Here is a 16,900-nt window from a genome sequence, read left to right on the forward strand (position 1 = left end):
AAATGAGAACTAGCTAAAGTAGCTCTCCTCCTATTTTCTCCAGGGATAGATGGCCATCTAAATGAACAATATATATCTGAAGCGGCAGAAGGCAGCTTCATAACAGTGTTATAGAGACAAGGAGCCTTCTAATTTTATTTTTATTTTGGCAAGAATTTCAACTTTACTATCAGCTGTGTCTTAAATTTTCCTGATGGTGAGGTTTTAGATGCTTTGCTGTTGGATTTTACTACTGCTTCTATATTTCCTTTGCATTTTAGTGAGGTTTTTTAAGAAGATGTTTAAGAAGTTTTGAGGGCACAACAATTATATTTGGATTTATTTTGATTGCAGCTTTTATTTGTATCTCTTTATTGTCTGTCTGTCTATCTATCTCTACCTACCTACCTACCTACCTACCTATCCCCCCCTCTCTCCATCTCTATCATCTCTATTTCTGTCTATCATCCCTATCATCTATTGATCCAACTATACACACACACAGCCTCTCTCTATTTCTTATACTGAGTTGATAGCAGACAATTTATATAACTACATTTAGAAACTAAGGGAGAGGCAAACAATAACACAAACACTCTGCAAGGCAGCTTAAATGATAGAATTCAGTTTTCTTCATTTCTTGTCTCCTGCACATCCTGAGGCTGTCCAGGCTGTTGTGTGAAGGAACATATTGTATTAAGGGAAAAGGGGAAAGGGGACTGCTACTATTTTCCCCCAAATTTGCTCTCTCAGCAAGGAAAGGACAAGAGACTGAAGTTGTTTCTGTCCTTTTATCTCTTATGTGAATAGGATGAGCATCTGCCCACTTCTCTGTTGGCATCTTGTTTGCAGTTCCCATGAATGCATGAATATTGAACTTCATGGCAAGCTTGTAGAACTCTCTCATATTGTATTACATATGGGGTGGGGGTGGGGAGTCAGGGGCACAAGGAAAAAGCAGGATGCAGCCCCAAGTTGAAAAAAGCAGTAAAAATTATTGGGCAGAAGGAATACAAGAAGAGTCATCATTATAAACCGAGGATGGTGATATCTAATATATACGGTTGTGGCCACAATGCAAATAAAATGTATTTTGATAGGCTAATGAAATTGCCAAGCTCATTTTCAGATTTTTAGATGTCTTTTTCTAGTATGTACTATCTGTCTGATTTAACTGGGATATTTGCATTCTCCCCTGCTTTCCCTTCCAATTTGTAAGCCCCTCTGGATGACCTCATCGTCATGCTCAAGCTTGTGGGGTTAAAATGTAAAGCAGAGAACTGTACAAACAAACCATTACTTTGGACAAGGAGCAACGCGGCTCTCTGTGTTTTTATATTTAAGCATATATTGACTTCAGGTTAAAAGCTCCCTGAATCACGGTTGCCTTGACCTGCCTTCGAGAAACCAATAAAAAGGTTGACAGCCAGAGCCCTCGGAGCAGAGAGGTCCATTGCTGGAGTGCCATCACCGAAAAAGCTCTGCATCTTCTGGCGAACAGCTCTATTATAGGTCACAAGGGAGACGCTCCAAAGAGCTTTTTTGGCCAGTCTCAGGACCATGAAAACAACACCAGGCGCTGATGCTTTATGCACTGTCCATCCCACTTCACTTTCTAGTTTTCAGGGCGTGCGGCATCTGTCAGTTAAGAAGAAGCAATAAATCTGGGTCCTTTTATTAAAGAAAGAAAGAAAAAAGTCTCCGTGGTGTCACAGCCAGCAACACTAGAACTGAAGAAATCTTATCCTCCTTACCAGACCTGACAGCAGATCTCTGGGTTGCTTAGAGCTTGGAGGGATGTAGCAGAAGTATTGGGGGAGGGGAGAATGCTTTGGTCATCAAACCTGGAGAAGAAGGAAGAACAAATCTGTCTGTTTGTCTATCACCTGTTTCCATCTCCCGCCTTGATTATTTTTTACAAATAACTCTAGACGGCAAACATGCCTTATCCTCCTTCCTCTTCTAATTTTTCCTACAACAATAGCAATAGCAATAGCAGTTAGACTTATATACCGCTTCATAGGGCTTTCAGCTCTCTCTAAGCGGTTTACAGTCAGCATATTGCCCCCAACAACAATCCGGGTCCTCATTTTACCCACCTCGGAAAGATGGAAGGCTGAGTCAACCCTGAGCCGGTGAGATTTGAACAGCCGAACTGCAATAGCAATAGCAGTTAGACTTATATACCGCTTCATAGGGCTTTCAGCCCTCTCTAAGTGGTTTACAGAGTCAGCATATCGCCCCCACAGTTTGGGTCTTCATTTCACCCACCTCAGAAGGGTGGAAGGCTGAGTCAACCTTGAGCCGGTGAGATTTGAACCGCTGAACTGCAGCTTAGCAGTCAGCTGAAGTGCCTGCAGTGCTGCATTTAACCACTGCGCCACCTCGGCTCTTCAATCCTTTGAGGTGGCTTTCATAGCTAAGGTGGGGTTTGAATTCTTTTTTTTAAAGAATTTTTTTATTTTTGAATAAACACAAACAAACAAGATGCAACAAACACCATAAAAATATCTTCCATTATAAATTGTAAAAAAGTGTGTCAATTGGTTACAAAAAACTTTTGTGCATCCCTTCCACAGTCATCACCTATGATTCAAATCATATATTTCACATCCGATATATTTATATATATTACTATCATCATACCTCATCTTTCGTATGACAATAGTTGTTTTAATGTCCCTTTATAACGAATATTCCAAAATTTAAAACAAAACCACATAATGGCATTCTATTATCTATTTTCAATATCCTTCAGCAACATTGTATCTTTATGACACATTCAAAATAAAAAGTAATTATGTTTGATAACAAAATGCAGTTCCATTGAGGACTACACGTTGAATGCGGTTGGTCAGCCAGTTACAAATCCATCTGGTGGTTAGACAGCATCACCACCAGATGGATTCGTAACTGGCTGACCAGCCGCACTCAACGTGTAGTCCTCAATGGAATTACATCTTCATGGAAGGAAGTATGCAGTGGAGTACCCCAAGGCTCTGTTTTGGGCCCAGGACTCTTCAACATCTTCATCAATGATTTGGATGAGGGAATAAATGGGGAACTCATCAAATTTGCAGATGACACCAAGATGGCAGGAATAGCCAACACTCCAGAAGATAGGTTAAAGATACAGAAGGATCTTGACAAACTTGAACATTGGGCACTATCTAACAAAATGAAATTCAATGGTGAAAAGAGTAAGGTTCTACACTTAGGCAAGAAAAATGAAATGCCCAGGTACAGTATAGGTGGTCAACAGTAGTAACTGTGAAAGGGATCTTGGAGTCCTAGTGGACAACCATTTAAACCTTCCAGCTTCAACGGTCCTTGGAGGAAGCTAGTTACCTTGACCCTTTCCAGTCCGGCTTCAGACCTGGTTACAGCACAGAAACCGCTTTGGTCGCATTGACCGATGATCTCTGGAGAGCCAGGGATGGAGGCCATGCATCCATCCTGGTTCTCCTTGACCTCTCGGCGGCTTTCGATACCATCGACCATGGTATCCTTCTGCGACGACTGCGGGAGGTGGGGGTGGGAGGCACTGTTTTGCAGTGGTTCTCCTCCTACCTCTCGGACAGGTCGCAGTCGGTGTTGGTTGGGGGGCAGAGATCAACCCCTAGGCCCCTAACATATGGGGTGCCGCAGGGTTCGGTCTTATCCCCCCTACTATTTAACATCTACATGAAACCGCTGGGCGAGATCATTCGGAGGCACGGGATAAGATACCACCAATACGCGGACAATACTCAGCTGTATCTGTCTGCCCCGTGCCAACTCAATGAAGCGGTGGACGTGATGAACTGGGGTCTCGAAGCCGTTAGGGACTGGATGAGAGCTAACAAACTGGTACTCAACCCGGACAAGACCGAGTGGCTGTTGTGTTTCCCTCCCAATAATTTGGCTAGTGTTCCATCACTCAGGCTGGGGGGCCAAATTTTATACCCCTCAGACAGGGTTCGCAACTTGGGAGTCCTCCTGGACCCACAGCTGACCTTTGACCACCACCTGTCGGCTGTGACCAGGGGGGCATTTGCCCAGGTTCGCCTGGTGCGCCAGTTGCGACCCTACCTGAACCGGGAGGCTCTCACAACGGTCACTCGGGCCCTTGTGACCTCTAGGCTGGAATACTGCAACGTGCTCTACATGGGGCTGCCCTTGAAGAGCATCCGGCGACTTCAGCTAGTCCAGAATGCGGCCGCGCGAGTGATTGTGGGCGCACCGCGGTTCGCCCACATAACACCTATCCTCCGCGAGCTGCGCTGGCTACCTGTTGATCTCCGGGTGCGCTTCAAGGTGCTACTTACCACCCATAAAGCCCTCCATGGTAGTGGATCTGAGTACTTGAGAGACCGCCTCCTGCCAATTACCTCCCTACGACCTATTAGATCACACAGATTAGGCCTCCTCCGAGTTCCATCCGCCAGTCAGCGTCGACTGGCAACTACGCGGAGGAGAGCCTTTTCAGTAGTAGCTCCGACCCTTTGGAACGATCTCCCCGTGGAGATTCGCACCCTCACCACCGTCCAGACCTTCTGCACAGCCCTCAAGACCTGGCTATCCCGTCAGGCCTGGGGATAAAGATTCTAATCCGTCCCCACCCGAATGATGAATGAATGTTGTGTTCTATTTTTACTTATGAATTGTCTCATGTCTTGTCTTGTATTCCCCTCCCCACAAATTGTAAGCTGCCCTGAGTCCCCTCAGGGAAAAGGGTGGCCTATAAATAATAAACTAAACTAAACTAAACTAAATATGAACCAGCAGTGTGCAGCAGCTACCAAAAAACCAACACAGTTCTAGGCTGCATAAACAGAAGGATAGAATCAAGATCACGTGAAGTGTTAATACCACTTTATAAGGCCTTGGTAAGGCCACACTTGGAATCCAGTTTTGGTCGCCACTATGTAGAAAAGATGTGGAGACTCTAGAAAAAGTGCAGAGAAGAGCAACAAAAATGATTGGGGACTGGAGACTAAAACATATGAAGAACGGTTGCAGGAACTGGGAATGTCTAGTTTAATAAAAAGAAGGACTACGGGAGACATGATAGCAGTGTCCCAATATCTCAGGGATTGCCACAAAGAAGAGCGAGTCAAACTATTCTCCAAGGGACCTGAGGGCAGGGCAAGAAGCAATGGGTGGAAACTAATCAAGGAGAGAAGCGACTTAGAACTGAGGAGAAATTTCCTGAAAGTGAGAACAATTAATCAGTGGGACAGAAGTTGCCTCCAGAAGTTGTGAATGCCCCCAACACTGGAAGTCTTTAAGAAGATGTTGGATAGCCATTTGTCTGAAATGGTATAGGGTTTCCTACCTAGGCAGGGGATTGGACTAGAAGACCTCCAAGGTCCCTTCCAACTCTGCTATTGTATTGTATTGTAAAATTTTTGGACCTTTTTTCTTAATCACTGTTTACAATTTATATCCAATTTCCATTTTATCATGTCAATACAATTATTACATTATTATCATTGTTATATTATAGGTTTTCATACATAACAGAGTTTTTAAACTTCCTTTCATGGTCACCATTTAAAATTTATACCAAATTTCCTCTTATCAAACCAATACATATGTGTACATTGTTATCACTATCAGTTATTTATCTAGCTTTATCCATTATCACTTCATTTTTAACATAATGCTCTAATTTTAACTACATTTAACTAATGTTTTGTTATTAATTCCCATATGTCAATCTGTGTCTTTCCAGTAATAGTGTAGTCCTATTTCTTTTGCCACTTGTGGAATTAGTCTTCTAGTTATTTCCTTAATCAAATGTGTGTGGACTTCTCTTCGCAACTGCGCCTCCCATTTATAGCCATTTAAGAGGATGCATAACAATATTCTAAAATTGTTGGGAGAGAACAGAGTTTCCCAAACATAGTAAGTTTAAGATGCATGGATTTCATTTCTCAGAATTCCCCAGTGAGCATGGCTGGTTGGGGAATTCTGGAGGACAAAATCCACACATCTTAAACTTACTATGGTTAGGAAACCCTGTTCTACCTCAACAATGTTGACTGGGGAATTCTGGGAGTTAGAAGTCCACATATTTTAAAGTTGTCAAGATTAGGAAACCCTCTGGTGAGAGAAACTAATATTTGGTCTACAATATTTTAATTAAGAGGCTTGCCAAGAGCTCAGTTCCTGGATAGTTATCATAAGCAAGCTTCTTTCTTTGTTAAACATATCTTGCCATAAATATATCAGCATTCACACCAACCTCACCCTTCAAATTACATCATTTTCTACATCTGCCCATGTGCCAATGGATTGCAGACTTCCAAAATACAGCTCCTATTATCTTAGGATCCATACTGTTTTATGTGCGAAGTTCCATGCTCCATAACATAACCATCCAGTTTAGAACAATAAAGAACAATTTGATAAAATGCCAACGTGTTCTTAATTGCTATACATTTCAAAATAAAGCACATTAGCTAAGCAGATGCACAATCTCAAATTAAATATTGCTAGGACTGTAAGATAATAAACTCAGACCCTATAGGAGATTATAGAAGCCCATTTGCCATAGCTATGTTTTCCCTGCCGACTAAATGTTCATATTAGTCCATGGAAATTGGAAGAAGTGGCTGAATTTAGATAAATCATATACATATTTTTCTATTAATGAAGAACTAAGTTCAGTAATAGCAATAGCAATAGCAGTTAGACTTATATACCGCTTCATAGGGCTTTCAGCCCTCTCTAAGCGGTTTACAGAGTCAGCATATCGCCCCCAACAATCCGGGTCCTCATTTCACCCACTTCGGAAGGAGGGAAGGCTGAATCAACCATGAAGCATAGAAATAATCCAGGGGTGGGTTCCTGCCACAGTTGCTACGGGTTCGGCACCCAAAAGATTTTTCCCGCATGCGCTCGCTCCACTTGCGCATGCCAAATGCGCACTCCATGTGCATGCACATTTGCACTTTAAATGGTTTGTGCATGCGCACATTATACAAAAGGGGAGGGGAAATACATTTTTTCAATGAAGATTGTTCTGCGCATGTGCAGAATAGAAAATCAAGATGGTGCTGCCGAGGATAGAAATGGTACAGTCACATGTCCGCCGGAGTTACTATCTATTCGGCTGAACTGTAAGAACCGACCTCTGAAATAATCACACAATGGGATGCGGCATAATCTTTTGTAATTTGGTTACTGAATTTTCCCTTTTGTATAGAGCTATTCTTTACTCATTTGTTAGTTGGGTTAACCCATCTACACGATTGTAAAAATAAGAAGCGCCACCATGTGAAAAACAAAATTACTGTTCCAGCGTAGATTATTACAAAGCAGGAGCCACCCAATACAAAGAAAGTGGGATCCCTGGTCTGCTTATTAGTCAGGCCCCTTAGTAGATGTATTTTAGCATAAATCTTGCTGAGAAGATGACGACCGAACTGAGGCTTCAATACAAGTGCGGGGATTACACTGTGAGCGTAATAGTTGTGAAAACGCGCCTTGCACATTTATAATCTCCTAAGATTTATTTTGTTCCCATCCCCAAAGGACCAATCCTATCCCCATTGCAATATTGTTTTATCATACATCTCTATAAGTGGCCTTGCCCTGCCACTTTGAATCTGAGTGACATACCATAAGGAAGAGAAATCCACATCTCATACTGACAAGGGTTTGGTGGCGCAGCGCTTAGAGTGCTGTACTGCAGGCCACTTCTGCTGCCTGCCGGCTGCCTGCAATTTGACAGTTCAAATCTCACTAGGCTCAAGGTTGACTCAGCTTTCCATCCTTCCGAAGTGGGTAAACTGAGGACCCAGATTGTTCGGGGCAATAGGCTGACTGTGTAAACTGCTAAAAGAATGCTGTAAAGTCCTTGAAGCTGTATATAACTCTCTGTGCTATTGCTATCCCCATTTTTCAAACATTTTTTTAATCTATTGCACACCATTCCAAGGATGTTCATCCCAAAATGTATAGCTACAAATATGTTATAATGCCAATTGCATTAGGATTAGACTGTAGATCAAGCTGATGGGAAATCAACTGCAGGATCCCTATTCTTTCTTTGGGAGCTAAGATCCACCCATTGCTTATTGCACCGAGAAACAAAACACAACAGCCCTGTCATCTATATAGGTAATCCTCAATTTACAACCAAAATTGAGACAGAATTTTCATTGCTAAGCGAGGCCATTGTTAAGTGAAACCCATGCAGAATGGAGACTTGCTATTTATATTTTAATTGTTTGACACCAAAATTGAAAGGATGTTTTAATTAATAAATTAAAAAAAAGAATAATGAAATTTAAGTGGAAAAAGGATAATCAAATGGATGCAATGGAACGATTCTCAAACTACTAGTAGAAATTTTCAAGGTAGTCTTTTAAAAACAAAAACAAAAGAGCGGGAACAGTGGAAGGAAAAAATAATTCAAAAATGGAAAATGGTTTTCCGTATTTCTGCCCTGTTCTGGATTGTTCATATGATGATTTCTATGACAGAGGTCAATTTAGAGTGAAGTAGCTTAAATTAAATCTCAACTCTCCTATAGCTTGTGGTTGTAGAAGTGGTAAATTCCTCTTTTTTAGATAAAGACAGCATTATACTTCTCAGCTATCTATAGATGCACTGTAAGTTTCTTTTTTTTAAAAAAAATCAACAATTGTCAAATGAGCTCTTTCTTATCTCAAGAGCCGAGGTGGCGCGGTGGTTAAATGCAGCACTGCAGGCTACTTCAGCTGACTGCTAGATCAGCAGTTCAGTGGTTCAAATCTCACCGGCTCAGGGTTGACTCAGCCTTCCATCCTTCCAAGGTGGGTAAAATGAGGACCTGGATTGTTGTTGGGGGCGATATGCTGACTCTGTAAACCGCTTAGAGAGGGCTGAAAGCCCTATGAAGCGGTATATAAGTCTACTGCTATTATCTCAGGTGGTTCATGTACCATCAAAGGACATTCATTCTAGCCCCGAATCAAATGGAGCTTCACCCAAGAGAAAAATGGAAGGAGGTCTACATTCCCTTTAATGTTAAAATAGACATGTAATCATAAGAAACCCAAAACTATTCCAGAAGGACAAGTATTTTCCTGAGCCACTTTTCTTGGCATGTCTGTGTATTTTCTACAGTTTCTACTATTTGAAGAATAAAATCTTAGTTAAGCCCAGTTTACGCCTCAACATTTAAACATATACTGTATGTAGATTTCTTTGGACACGTATCTAGTGTTCTATAGATTTCGAACAAAAGGGATCCATTCATGGCTCCTTTTGGGCTCCTTTTTGACGTCCCAATTTACCCTATCTCCCCAATATTTTCTGACGATTTCTCTTCCAAAAACTAATCAGGTTGGACTAAGCCTAAAGCTTAGTGATATTCATAGGTCAGTAAAGGCCTGCCACTATCACCACTAACACCTTGTCACCATTGCTATTGTCTTGGCCTGCACACAATCACCATGATTTAAATGTTGGCTTGCTGAAAGTAATGTGGGAAGGCAAAACCCTTATGCCACCCTTGCTACCCAACCCTGACCTTCCCTGTCACGCCAGTGAACCCCAAGCAACAAAAAGACCCCTTAGGCTCTTCTGCCCACACTGACACTTGGACTGAAACTAGAGGTTCCCTCGCTAGGAAATTGGCAAATGTCAGCAACTCAATCAAACCCGTAAGAGATCTGCGCAAGATATGGAAGTTCTCTACATGCACAATAGGATTCTCCAGACCCATCACCCAAAATTGGTACCTGGACACACAAAGAGGAGAAGATTATCTCACCTAACATGGTGAGAAAATTGCATATGATCCACACCGGACATAGCTTGACCTTCAAGGAGAACCACATCCATGTTGTCTCTGAAACAAAAACCCAGCTTTCCTATCAATGTTACTAACCCTGCTTTTCAATGTGTGGCCATCTTCAATTGCTAACCTGTCTGTTTCTTTATTGAATAAATTCTACCTCCACTTCAACGATGCTTTTTGACCTGGTCTGGAATTAACGGAGACGTTTCTTCTAACCGTACCAAGAGCAGCTGTGGCATCCATTCCTGAGAGAGGCCTATGGGTCTTTCACAGGTAGGATAGAGGCAGAAGGCCATTCCTGGGCCCACTCAATATGTCAGGTAGGCAAGTGGACAAGAGCCTTGGAAACCGTGGTGATGACAGCTTACAAGGTCCACCTTTTCCCGTCTTACCTGACTCAGGGCTATCTGTGCTGCCGGAATAAATAACGTTCATTGAAATCCTCTGGACCCCACATCTCCTTCTCCCTCAGTTACAGCTCCTCGTTGTTTTCTCAAAAGATCTACAGCCCTCTTTAACATCCCTCCCTTTAGCTGCATTTCTTTCGCTCTTTCACAGAAAAAAACAGCAGAGACGAATCCCTCCCAGTTATGTTCTGTCACATATCCTATTGCCTTTATGTCACAGAGACATTTAAAACAGGCCTAAGACTCAGGGAGCCAAGCCAGCAGGAAAAATCGACGAGGCAGAGCACTGGAGAGAAATGGGGAGCTGCAGAAGGTGACAACTTGCCCGTCACCAAGGGATAAAAACCGCAGCGCTTGCCTAAAAAGTCACTCCGACATCTCTGAGCTTTTGTGAAAATAAAGACCAAGGAGGAAAGCAAAACATTTGAAGGTGGAATCTCTCTCTCTCTCTCTCTCTCTCTCTCTCTCTCTCTCTCTCTCTCTCTCTCTCTCTCACACACACACACACACACACACACACATGCACACACACACACAGAGACCTCTCTCTGTGTCACATACACACACACATCTCTCTCTCCCCCCTCCCTCCCCCTCTCTCTGCTGGAAATCCAGCTGGGTTTGACATCTGGACTCCAAAGCTGCTCTTGCTTCCTTTTACTCTGTCAGTGGGTTTCTCCAAAAGCAGATCACTTTTTACAAAGTATTTCTTCTCCCACTGAAATATTATTCCTCTCTCCATGCTTAAGAGCAATCTCCAGTCTCATTTCCTTCTTCCTTTTCTCATGCATTGGATTTTGTAGACTGGAGGATGATTTTATTTTATCCCTGGAAATCTTACCACAGCTCAGAGGAAGAAAAGCCACTGGAAATATGAAAAATATGGCTTTTGGCCATAGTTCAAGGTAACTCCAAGTGGTTTTTCTCCTCAGCTTAATGCAGAGGTAGCTTCTGGTTGTGTGAAACGTTTGAAGTTGCTAGAGTTTAGGACGTGGCATAGAAATAACATTCTGAAAACACATGTTGTGTTCCAGAAGCACAACGAGATGTTAAAAGGGGAATTGCATCCATATAGAAGAAATTTGTTTGCTCTCTTTCCTCTGGCCTCTGGTGAAGGTTTTCTATTTTGATTAGTTGAGTTCCAGAATTCAGGTCACAAAGGAGAAAGAGAACGAACTCGGTGGGGGGAAATGGATTTGCAGAGGAAAATCTCTAGTTGAGGAAGAATGTGACCAAGAAGGGTGGTAAAGCCCATGCAGTGTTTATGTTGATTGTCAGCAGTGGGTTTTTGTTTGTCAGCTTTGTGTGTTTGTGTCTGTATAGTTTTTAGCTGCTACTAGCTGTTCAAAGGTGAATTTGAGATGAGTGGCCATATAAATTGAACTAATAAATATATATAGGTGAATGAAATTAAATCCCTCGCTTAACTCCTATAATTTTGGGGAAATGATTTGCCTATTAAAAGATTTATTGAATGTTCACTTATCTTTGTTGTGAAACAATTTTTTGTGGGTTCTGTTAATACTCATACAGAGGCTGAGTGAACACAATAACATTGGTGTTTGGTGCTTCATTCATTTCACGTGATGTATTCCCATGAAAAAGCCATTTAGACCTGGGAGATGGTTTGACCACTTTTAGCTGCTATAACAATAACAAAATATTTCCAGTAATTGGCAATCAGTGCTAACATCATTGTGCAAACCTTTTGGCCCATTGCCATAGAGTGAATTACATGCTAGTAACAAGTACTGGGTGCCAGAACTTGGGTAGCTCTGAAACCAAATTCCCTGTATGGACCCAACTAAATCTGAAGGTTTGTGAGGTAAAGGACTTGAGCCCCATAAATAAACCTGCAACCTCTTGCTGAGAAGTCCCAATAAGGATGAAACTGATCGTGCAGTGCTTACTCTGGTGGTCAGGGTAACTGGAAAGATGCCTCAACTCAGTAATATTTGAGCGCTTTCAAGCATGAACGATATATTTCAAGGCCTTCCACAATGTTTCTATGGAACTGTGACCTCATCATCCACAACACTGTCCTTTATCCATTCCCTTTAAGACTTGCTGGTAAATTTGGAGTCACTATATTCTCGTTTGATCTCCTTGATCTTCATTTTCATCAGATCAAATGCTTGTTATTCTTCATTGTAATCTACGATCCAAGCAGAATTCATGCTTCTTTCAGTGACGGCAAGGCACCCGGTTACTGAGGTAGCAAAGTGTTCCCAACTATTGGTTCAATTTATATCATACTTTTCCTCTGGGAGTTCAAGATGGCATACACAATCCTTTCTCCACTTTTACTTCTTGGTTTGGTTTTGGTTTGGTTTATTAGATTTATATGCTTAAAACAGTTGCTTTATCAAGTAGGTTGGGCTGAAACAAAATCATTGGCCAAAAGATATTCAGTGTCAGGCTCCAAAAACCAAGAAAGACATGTGGGAATTCTTCTAAGTAGATTTTTTTATTGTTTCACACCTATAGACAGAATCTTGCCAAACTGAAGCACACTATTACTGTATCTATAACAAACATTTACTCTGAGAATTGTTAGGAAGGAGCTGTCTTCACCCTCTTTATCTCACACATGAACTGAGCTGCCACTTACTCCTCTTGGGAATTCAGACTATTCTATCACACTCTCTATGGCTGCACCTGGGTCTCCCCAGTGCCAATCCCATACCCTAACCACTCTACTAGAAGGTGTATGACACTAGAACCTTAAGTATGAGATTTTGTTTTTACTGTGGAATGCACTGCTTGATTTCTGCCAAGCACAATAGCTTTATACCCACCCACCCCAAATTTCAATTTTTGACTCATCTGTTCGTAGAATATTCTTTAAGTAGTCTGAAGGTCATCCTGAGCTTTTGGCAAGCTTGAAATGAGTATCTATGTTCCTCTTAGTCAGCAGTGCCCATTTTACCAAGGTTAGTCTGTAGTGGAGACCCAAACATTCACTTTAGACAAAGTAAAAAGAGGCCTGAAGATCTCCTGATGTTGCTCTTTGGATAACTTTATGTTCTTCTTTTGGAGAGATTTTGCAATGATGCCCCCAATGGTGGAACAGGGATCTCCAAGAACTTTACAAATGATTTTTGTAACGCTTCTAAACAGGTAGACATCAGTAATTTCAAAGCTTTCTTTTGAGCAAGTCATCATATGCTTCTACACTCTGTAAAGTGAGACTTTCACTGTAATGAGGGGAGATTTGTATAGTGCCAGGGCTGGCTGATTGTCTAATGAAGTACTCAGACAAGTGATCTAGATCAGTGTTTTTCAACCACTGTGCCGCGGCACACTAGTGTGCCGTGACATAGTGTAAGGTGTGCCGTGGGAAAAACACTTTATATATAGTCAATATAGGCACAGAGTTAAAAAAATTTAACATTTTCTAATGGTGGTGTGCCTCGTGATTTTTTTCATGAAAAAAGTGTGCCTTTGCACAAAAAAGGTTGAAAAACACTGATCTAGATATCCTCTTAATTGAGTGAGTTAAGGGGGGGATTTCTTTTCCACAGTAGCATATTGTATGACTTTTATATGAAAGAAATGAAGAAAGCACCAAATGGTCATATTTCCACTCAAACCCCCTTTAAAAATTTGATAGCTGTTAATATTCAACAGCAAAGATAGGTAACAATTCAGAAATTTAAAAGGAGCAAATATTTTCCACTGGACAGGCTTCTCTTTCTTCCCCATTTCTGTTTTGCCTATAAACTAGGATAAAGATGCATTTATCAAACTTACACACGCAGTTCCGCCTTAAAGTCTCAGATATAAAATAACTATATTTTTCCTTAAAAGTTTGGTAACCCTGAAATATTCTGAACTCATTTTAAGCTTCATGTTTCTTCCGGGCTCATTTTATATCCATTTAAGCTGCTCTGGGTTTTTTTTTTTCCTGTGGCCTCATTCTCTGTTGCTCCCTGTCATGTTTACCCTGTTTATTTAGAAAGAGCCACCGGAAGGTTCGGAGAGTTTTATCTTGGAAGCTGTACAGGATCCCAGGTGGGTTTAACCTTGGGAAGCTGCCTAATAAAAAATGCTCCGTCTAATCTGACACAGAGGAGCTGTCAGTAGATCAGCCAGTATTAACAGCATCACAGATAACTGGGCCTGAAGAAATGTAAACAGACATGCGCACACTCGCTAGATACAGCCGAATATGCCATCCTTTTGTAAGATTACCTCTGCTGTTACTGAGATAAGCTTTGTTGCACTAAAACAATTGCTGGCATATTCCAAGGGTTAGGGTGTCTTGTGGTTTTTTCAGAAAAGTTTGTGGGGATTTTTTTTTTTAAAAAAATATTTTTTTGCAAACTTAAGAACCCTTAGCTATCACCATTCTACAGTGATTAACCCACACAGAGTGCTTCTTTGTGAATTTTAGCATTCTGCCTATCTACCCTATGATGTGATGGATGGATCTCAGACTAAACTGTAGAACGGAACTATTCTCCAGACTTTCCACTTCTCCGACTATCGTGTCAGGATTCTGCCTGGTTGAAATACATTTTTAAAAGAGCATTTCAACATAATGGGGAAGGGTTTTTGTAAAATCAAAAGAAAATACGGTATAAAGAAATTATAGGAAAGAGGGAGGGAAGTGTATTTATATGAAGAAAGAAAAAGGAAGGAACAAAGGAAGGATGGAAGGATTTATTGATTTCATATTCATATCTTTATATCTCTATCTATCATCTATCAATCTATCAATCTACCTGCCATCCATCCATCCATCCATCTATCTATCATCATCATCATCATCTATCTACCTATCGATCTATCTATTTACTATCTATCTATCTATCATCTATCAATCTATCAATCAATCAATCTATCTATCATCTATCATCTATCTCTACCTACCTACCTACCTACCTACCTACCTACCTACCTACCTACCTACCTATCTATCTATCTATCTATCTATCTATCTATCTATCTATCTATCTATCTATACTAACTACTATCTATCTATCTATCTATCTATCTATCTATCTATCTATCTATCTATCTATCTATCTATCTATCTATCTATCCTAACTACTATCTATCTATCTATCTATCTATCTATCTATCTATCTATCTATCTATCTATATCTATCATGTATCATCTATCTAGTACAATGTATAAGAATGTGGTGAATCATCCATCCAATACTTATTGGGGTGCATTATACGGCTTATCATCATCATCTTCACCACCACCATAATAATAATAACAATAAGATCCCTCGGAAGGACTTGATAGATGGATAACAAATGCCAAATCCAGTGTGAACATCTGGCTGACAGTGCCACAAATTAGTAATACAAATGCAATAATACAATGGATACAAGTGAAACGCAATGAAATATTTTTGAAAAATGAATGAATAGGAAACTTCTTCAGGGAGCAAATAAATGAGCACATGAGGGTCAAAACACTGTAAACAAAGGCTTTTTGTCAAGAAACGGGGTGAGCGGAGAGTCAGAAGTGATAGGAAGATTTCAGAGCCTTCCGGGAGGAGATGGCAGGAGGGTGTTATTTTTATGGACCATCAGTTAAAATTATAAATGACCTTATGATACAAAGAGCAGCTGGCTGAGTCCCAAGGTAGCTGACAAGCCCCAGAACAGCCCACTGAAGTTCTGGTGTCCTCACCAACAGTCAGAAGAAATCCATCACATGCCAAGCAAAGACCTTCTCTGTTGTATGTATGATTATACACGCATATCAATGGAGAACATCGCTACTAAATGATAACCTTTTTAATATAATTATAGTAAAGATACAAGTTGGCCTCATGCATGGTGTCAGCTTCTGCTTTGCTGTTGCTTCAGCTGCCATGAAACGGGGAGGGGGGGGCGTGTATGTGGGAGGGATTTAATTGATGTGCTGGAGGAATGTTCTAGGATGTACCAGTCGGTGGGATTACGCATGCGTACGTGTTTCCCGCCTGCATCAACGGCCTACACATTCCATCTTCGGCCTGTCGTTTTGAAGTTATCTCACACCTGACATTTGAAGGACTTATGATTGGACTGGAGCTTTGATCCTAAGGGGGGGGAACGGGTTTGCCTATATATCAATTGCTTTCGCGCCATATTATTCAGATCTTGCTTCACTACTGCTCGCTTACCATTTATAATTAGTAAAAGTACTTTGGATTTCCAACCCATGGAGTCTCTTAGTCTTCTTTCCTAATTATGGAGTGGAGTGGGCCTTGACAAGAAGCAAGATCTGAATATATCCCTTTCCAGGAGATTTACGTCTACCGAGAAGGGAAAGAATGTCTTCTCCGACCAGAGAGGAAGAGGGCGCAGCTGGAGGGGATTCCAGTGAACTAGGACCTCCCGACCTTTCGTTACACCAGCCCAGCCCGTCTGACCGACCTTTGCACGAAGATTTATTTCAACTGCAAATTTCCAGTCAGCCTGAACCTTCCCCCCCACCCCGTTGGTCAATTTCAGCGGGGCAAAGAGAGATAGAGACAAGCTGGAATGCTGGGCTCACCCAAAGACCACCTCCACAAACTTCGCTGGAGCCAGGTGCTGTGAGAAAACCTCAGGCGAGTGAAGTCCCTGACTATTGGAGCCAAAGGTACTGTGGGGAAAGCAGAGGGGGCGATGAAGGAGAATGGAGAGGCTATCAGCACCGGGGCCCGATGAGAAAACCCCAGCGGAGTGAATTACCTGATTATTGGGGTCAAACATTTTTGGAAGAGAGAAGGGGGGAGGAGGAAAGAGA

Source organism: Thamnophis elegans, chromosome 3 (genome assembly GCF_009769535.1).
Source record: "Thamnophis elegans isolate rThaEle1 chromosome 3, rThaEle1.pri, whole genome shotgun sequence".
Taxonomy (NCBI): domain Eukaryota; kingdom Metazoa; phylum Chordata; class Lepidosauria; order Squamata; family Colubridae; genus Thamnophis; species Thamnophis elegans.